Genomic DNA, 8,153 nt, shown 5'->3' on the forward strand with positions numbered 1-8,153 from the left:
AACATGTGCACACATGTGCACACAGGCAAGTGCACATGCTCACAGCACACATTGAGAACATATGTACATGTATGTACACACAGGTAGATGCACACATACACACATACACGTGCATACACACACATGCAGTGCCATGCCTCTTTACTGTGCAAGGATGACCTTGTATGACCCTTTCATTCTTTCATGGATGAAAGATGCTGGCTCTAGAACCCTCCACCTTGCCTCTGGTGTCTGGATACTCACTTTAGTTCAAGATTCTTAAGTGTTAAAAGGTTTGTCCCCGACAGCCTCGTAATGTCCGTGCTCACTGTGCCACACTCCATAATGGAATAGCACACGGCACTTAGCCAGCGATCACAGGGCGCTCCCCCTTTGCATTGATGTGATTTCAGTTGCCATGTTTCTGTATGCTAATGTCTAGATATTGCAAAAAATACAGCATACACTAAAGTTAGCTACCTCTGCACAGAAAGTCCCCTCCAGCTGCTCTGCGTCCATGGCAACAGTATACAGTGAGCACTTTCCACCGAGTCCTGACGCTCCTGTTATCACTCCACAGAGATGCAGCGGTCATGTCAGAGGGAAGAAGGAAACCATTTGTCAGGAGCTACAAAGCTGGGTTCAATATGGTGGTAGCATCTGGACACTCATCAAACTGCACACCGGTGATGGACAGGGAGTCACTGGGTGCCGGAGAGCTCAGAAGTCAAGCTGGCTGTACCAGCAGGTCTCACTTCCATCCCCACCACAGGCACCTCGACAGACCAGAGTTCCTCAGACTACACATGATGGCTGAGATCAACTCAATAAGCTATAGGAAGAATTTAGGTTTTCTTTTTTTTAAAATTAAAAATGACAGTTTTATGTGTTTCTATGTGGTGTGTGTGTGTGCGCACGCGTGTGCATGCATGCGTGCGTGCGTGCCTGTGTGTGTGTGTGTGTGTGTGTGTGTGTGTATCTCCCCCCACCATGTGTTTCCTGAGTTTGGAATTCAGCCATCAGGCTTGGTAGCAGGTGCCTTACTCGCTGAGCCATCTCAGCGCTCCAGGGTGGAGGCATTTTATAGCTTGACTCTGAACATTCCTGATGAGTTCACATTTTTAGCCTGTGTTCTCCTTGGTTAGTGGTGTGACTTTGAGAGGCTGTTGGCCCCTTTGGGAGGCAGGGTCTAGTTGGTTGATGTAGGTCATGGGGTTATGACATGGTCACAGTTTCCAGAGCCTTCTCTGCTTCTGATAGAGTGCAGATGGAGGATGTCAGCAGCTGAATGGCAGGTTTCCAACACCTGGGAGAGGACTGATGGAGCTTTCATTAGCAAGGCTCCTTCACAGTCAACATCTGCCCTGGGTCATAGACAACATCTGTCCTGGGTCATACTCAACATCTGCCCTGGTTCATAGTCAACATTTGCCCTGGGTCATACTCAACATCTGCCCTGGGTCATACTCAACACCTGCCCTGGGTCATACTCAACATCTGCCCTGGGTCATACTCAACATCTGCCCTGAGTCATAGCTAACATCTGCCCTGGGTCATACTCAACATCTGCCCTGGGTCATAGCCAACACCTGCCCTGGGTCATAGCCAACACCTGCCCTGGGTCATACTCAACATCTGCCCTGGGCCATAGCCAACACCTGCCTTGGGTCATAGCTAACATCTACCCTGAGCCATAGCTAACATCTGCTCTGGGTCATACTCAACATCTGCCCTGGGTCATACTCAACATCTGCCCTGAGTCATAGACAACATCTGCCCTGGGTCATAGACAACATCTGCCCTGGGTCACAGTCAACATCTGCCCTGGGTCATAGTCAACATCTGCCCTGGGCCATAGCCAACACCTGCCTTGGGTCATAGCTAACATCTACCCTGAGTCATAGCTAACATCTGCTCTGGGTCATACTCAACATCTGCCCTGGGTCACAGTCAACATCTGCCCTGGGTTCTGAGACCCAGTAATAGCTTACTGCCTAGTACCACTCACTGCAGGATCCTTGGTTCCTGGGGACCATCTAGCCCGATGGGTTATGGATTCTCCAATAGGTAAAAAACCAGACCTGAGAGTTATAGAGCCTACTTCCTTGTGGACATGGCTACTCCCATCCCTGAGTGTGCTCCTAGGGGCTTGGGTGTGAGTATCTAAGTGTCTCCTGCTACCTGGAGACACTGAGGTTGCTAATGCCTTGTGGGTTCCTACAAACATGAGAGACCACACAAGCTCTAGGCAGGATAGCTTAGGGTCGCAGTGCTGTGTCTACTCTGGGGGGAGTTGCCCAGCAACACTAAGTGACAGATAGCAGTGAGCCATGTCTATTGCGCTACGTGGTAGCAAGGATAGGCACCATATGAGCATCCAGTTAAGGCCAAGCAATGCTGAGTCTCTACAGAAACAGTAACCTTGAAGCCAGCGACATAGCCCAAGGTTTCAGCTAGATTGGCCTGGCTTTCCTTGTTTCAGGCTCCAGGCTTGTCTAAGTGTTTCTATTGCTGAGTGGTGAAACCCTAAGGTTTCTACTGCTACAACAAAAACACCATGACCAAAAAGGAAGTAGAGGAAAGAAAAGGTTTATTCAGCTTACACTTCCAGATCATAGTCCATCATTGGAGGAAGTCAGGACATGAACTCAAGCAGGGCAGGAACCTGGAGGCAGGAGCTGATGGTAAGGCCATGGAGGGATGCTGGACTGGCTGGCTTGCTTCCCCTGGCTTGCTCAGCCTGCTTTCTTACAGAACCCAGGACTACCAGCTCAGGGATGGCACCACCCACAATAGGCTGGGCCTTCCCTCCTTGATCACTAATTGAGAAAATGCTGGGCTGGAGAGATGGCTCAGTGGTTAAGAGCACTGACTGCTCTTCCAAAGGTCCTGAGTTCAAATCCCAGCAACCACATGGTGGCTCACAACCATCTGTACAGCTACAGTGTACTCATATACGTAAAATAAATAAATAAATAAAACATAAAAAGAGAAAATGCCTTATAGCTCACGGAGGCATTTCCTCAAGGGAGAATCCTTTCTCTGGGATACTCCAGTGTGTGTCAAGTTGACACACAAAACCAGCCAGTACACAAGTGGACTGGAGGTGGGTAAGGATGGGAGCCAGAGGGATCAGACACAAGGGTGAAGGAGTTGGGGGCTAGGGGGGATGGATAGAGTGTGGAGAGAGATGGTCAAAACTGGGTGGGACACTTGAACGCTTTTTGTTTTGTTTATTTATTTATTTATTTATTTATGTATTTATTTATTTGGTTTTTTGAGACAGGGTTTCTTTGTGTAGCCCTGGCTGTCCTGGAACTCACTGGATCTGGCTGGCCTCAAACTCAGAAATCCACCTGCCTTTGCCTCCCAAGTGCTGGGGTTAAAGGCGTGCGCCACCACTGGGTGGCTGGACTTTAGTTTTGTGCAGGGTGATAAATATGGATCTATTTGCATTCTTCTACATGCAGACGTCCAGTTTGAGCAGCACCATTTGTTGAGGATACTGTCATCCCCCGCCCCTACTCCCCCAGGATGTATTTCTGGCTTCTTCATCAAAACTCAGGTGTCCATATATGTTTTGGATTAATTTCTGGGTCTTCAGTTTGATTCCATTGACCAATGTGTCTGTTTTTATGCCAATACCATGCAGGTTTTATTACTGTAGCTCCAAACTTGAAATCAGTGATGGTGATTCTTCTAGCAGTTCTTTTATTGTTCAGGATTGTTTTAGTGGTCCTGGGCTTATTATTTTTCCATATGAAGTTGAGAATTGTCCTTTCAAGGTCTGTAAAGAATTGTGTGGGATTTTGATGGGGATTGCATTAAATTTGAATCTGTAGATTGCTTTTGGTAAGATGGCCATTTTTACTGTGTTAATCTTACTGATCCGTGAGCATGGGAGATCTCTCCATCTTCTGATATCTTCTCCAATTTCTTCCTTCAGAGACTCGACGTTCTTATCATACAGGTCTTTCTCATGCTTGGTTAGAGTTGCAGTATTTGAAGTTGGTGTGAGAAGTGTTTTCCCCTGATTTCTTTCTCAGTCTATGTGACATTTACATAAAGAGTTTCATTCTGTTTTTGAGTTAATCTTGTATGTAGCCACTTTATTGAAAGTCATTACCAGTTATAGGAGTTCCCCGAAGAGATTTTTAGGGTCACTTTTATATACTATCATATTGTAAGACTCTGCGAGACCCTCAGAGCATCTTAACCTATATGCGCTACCCACAGATCACAGCTTGACAACGGATCGCTGCAGTAACATGAGGTTTATTGATCCAATATGCGTGGCCAATGCACGTGGGGTTGCTCATCCAAGCAGGAAGAGGCAACCCCGAACTCAGAAAGCACACATCCTTTATACTTTACAGAGGCAACAGGGATAGTTGGCTTATTCTGATTGGTGCAGTATCAAACAAAGGATCTCTTCAGGCATTGGTTGGCTTGATCAAGGGGGCTGCTCTTGCCTACATTTGTCCCCTTACCTAACTCCTATACCTGGAAAGCCCCTGGAACGGGTCAAGCTGGAAAGCCCTGGAATTTTAGTTAGTGGGGTCAGGGTGTTTCAGAGTTCAGTACAGGGAGGGGTAGAACATCTAATCTTGTTCTTACAGGTTGTGTTCTGGTCAGCTTTTGGTTCAGCCCAGCCCTTCTGACCTTGTTTTTCTTATACAAGCAGATGTCTCTACTATAGGTAGCTTTGGCTTTATTATTTCTTTCTCAAAAGTCTTGTTTTTACCTTTATTTCTACAATACCATCTGCAAATTATAACACTTGGATTTCTTCCTTTCCCATTTGCACTCCCTTGGTCTCCTTCAAGTGAGTTGCCACTCTAGCTAAACCTTCAGCTACTGTATTGAATAGATATGTAGAGAGTGGACAGTCTTGTTACTGATTTTAGTGAAACTGCCTTGAGTTTCTCTCTACTTAATTCACTGTTGGCTATAGGCTTGCTATAAACTACCTTTATTTATGATGAGCTGTGTTCTTTGTATCCTCAATCTCTCTAGGACTTTTACCATGAAGGATGTTGGATTTTGTCAAAGGCCTTCGCTGCATCTAAAGAGAGGACCATCACACTTTAAAGTTTTACATTTGACTAATTCAGTGTTGAGCAAGATGCTGGGCGTCCACATTTCCATTGACAAAGAGATTTACAATGTTGGGTTTCTTCCCCTTTGCTTTGGTTTTTATTTTATTTGTTGTCATTTTAGTCTTTCCAGGAGAAAATTTTTCTTCTATTCTTATTTTAACAAACCATTATCAAGAACGTGTGCTGGAATTGGTCCATGGCATTTCTGTGAGTTTCACGCGCATGCGGTTCTTTTCTTCCTTCCGTCTATAAGGAGGGGATGGCTGCAGTTTTCTGGCATTAGACCAACATGCTTGCACATGGTTTGGCTTGCTGGCGTTTATATGTGAACTGTGCGCACACACACAAATCTGTAATGTTGACATTCACTGCTCATGAAGTCCTCTGTTATCACAGCACGGAAATATGTGGCTGAGTCTGCCCATGTCTGTAAGTCCCGCTCACGGGCACACTTGCAGCCGCCCTTCCCACTGTTTGGTGGTTGGCCGCATCTGAACAGCTTCCGCTCACACTAGAACAAGTGGAGACAGAACGGAAATGTAAGAAAGGGGTGATGTAGCCATGGCAGAGGCCGCAAGGCAAAAATAAGAGCAGGTAGTGTGTGGGCTCCCACGAGGAAGAAGAGGTGTCTCATGAAAGTGGTCCTTGAAGGCAGGGGTGCAGAGGCAGAGGAGAGGGGTTCCGGTGTGCATACAGAGGCCAGCCTGACTCTGTTAGCCAGCTCTGCTCCCTCTTCGCCACCACAAAGCCTGTTTACTCTATACCAGGTGAATTCACACATTTCAGGAATGTCCTGGGTTGTAACTGCTATGCGCATTTCTTCCACAGCCCCTCCAGGCACCGTGACACGGCAGACACTCCAGTGGCACCCACTGCAATGGGTTCCAGCCCCTGCCTAGTTCCGTCTGTGGGGAGCCTGGGCAGTACAAGCTTTTCTTGCTCCAGCTTCCTTATCTCACCCGCGCAGACTCGCCAGGTCTTCCATGCTCCACACTAATCTTGTCTTAAGCTGGTCTGTGCCGGGATCTGGCTGCCCCGTGCCAGGGCCCTGGCTGCCATCTGTGTAGAATTCTTGGCCTCTCCATTGCGAAGACTGGAGGTCCGCGCTGAGCCCCACATCTCTATCAGTTACTAAAGAGGCTTTTCTCACTCCTAATAAGCTTGGCGGGCCGAGAGTGCTTCTTGCTGGATCTGTCAGTTCCGCATGGCTTTCTGTCTTCCTGAGTCCTCTGATTTTTGATCAAAAGTCAATGTGTGACAATAATAATCATAATATCCTTATAATGTAAGTAACATAGCGCAGCATCTGTACAGGAACCCTTTCTAGAACCTCCGGTTGCCACTGGAGAGACAAGTTTTACAGATGGGGAAACTGGGCCCTGATTGGCTGAGAGCTGTGAGCTGACTGGAAGTCTCTGCCCACTACACTGCCACCCACTCTCTCCTACGCCTATTCTGTCGCCTGCAGTGGCACAGTCATTTCAAGTATCGCGACTCTGATGTAAGAAGGAGGACACCTGGAGAAGGCCACTTCATGGTCGCCACTGAGTCCGCTGGGGCTGCTAAGAAGTACACGTTCTAGAGAGTGAATTCGGGTCAACCAGGCTTGCATCTTTGGGTGGCAAGCTTTTTTTTTAAAAAAAAAAAAAAAAAAAAATCCACTGAATCACCTCACGGGCACATGCCAGAATTCTTTCTTCTTAGCTGATGGGGGTCCCTTTTCCCTTTCTGTGTCTCTACAATTCTCTCCGTCTCTCTCCTGCTGTAAAGTGGAGAAATAGAACAGGTAGAGAGGGAAGGGAGGCCATGACAGCCTGCGTGAGTTCCGGTGGGAAGGACCCTGAAAACACTCCCTGGATGAGGTAGACAATCAAGCTGAACATTGAGTCAGCTTCTCCAGGGGGATAAGGTAGAGAGGCAGCTCTGTCTACCACAGGCATACCCTGGGACGAACAGTGTGAGCATGGCACAGCACATGGGAGCCTGGGCAGCATCCGAAACTCTGCGGTTGGGCTCCCGCTTGAGAAGCGCTGGAGAGGGAAGAGCTGGGTTCTGCTGTTTGAGGCATTTCGGGGTTCTGTGTCCGTTCCTCATTTTCCCTTGGGTGGACTAGGCAGCTAAGGGACGGGTTTATATTGCCCCATAAGGGGATACAAGCATCGTGGAGGGGGAACGGACAGGGCAGGAAGCTCCACGGTAGCTCTCAGAAGCATGTAGCTAGGACCCCTCATCTCTCGTCTTGATTGCAGAGGAAGCAGAGAGTGAACAGGAAGTAGGGCAGGCTATGAAATCCAAGGCTCACCCTAAGCGGCTCACTTCCATCACTCGGGCTTCATCTTTGGAATGTAACACTCTGGCAAGCCTTAACTTACCAGAGACCCCGTGAGTGAACAACACAGAGCCGGGGATCGATGCAAAAGCAAGAGGAAGGTTATCATTCCTGCATGCTAGGGTTCCCCCTGCACACAAAGGACAGGGAGAATGACCCTGCGCAGCCCATTCGGCACGTTTTTATACAGTTTTCCCCCGGAGCAGGAGCCTTTAGGCACAATGTGATTGGCGGAACAGAGTGACTTTTAAACTGATTGGTCTTTAGGAAATGAGGTGACAAGGACTTCGTAGGTGGCCAACGGTCGGTCCGCTCTGTGGAAAGTGTCTTCATGCTCTGGGCCTCCCGCACCCACAGGTGGCCATTTGGTTACCCCACCCCACCCCCGAAAGGTCTGAGGAATGTAATTAGTCTCTCCCAATTTTCCAGAGGTCCTGAACTGACTGACCTCTTCAGGAATCTGTTAAAACAGACCATCATCTGGGAACCACGTGTTCAAATGTCAAACCTGTGGGGACGTTCCCTTTTCAAAACTCAAAACACAGCATCCAGTTGCCCTCGAGAATAGCCAATCAGTTTTGTCTTTTCAAAGTATTGGCTCTTGGATTCATCAATTTTTTCTTGCTGTTTTTCTGCTCTCAGCTTAGATTGGTTCCTCATCTTCATTATTCAATCCCCAGAAACCAAAGATCAGATCCGTGATTTGGAAGCTCAGTTTGTTTCTGATAAAAGAGTTCATGCTATAG

The sequence above is a fragment of the Mastomys coucha genome, unplaced genomic scaffold (genome assembly GCF_008632895.1).
Source record: "Mastomys coucha isolate ucsf_1 unplaced genomic scaffold, UCSF_Mcou_1 pScaffold22, whole genome shotgun sequence".
In the NCBI taxonomy this organism is placed as follows: Eukaryota; Metazoa; Chordata; class Mammalia; order Rodentia; family Muridae; genus Mastomys; species Mastomys coucha.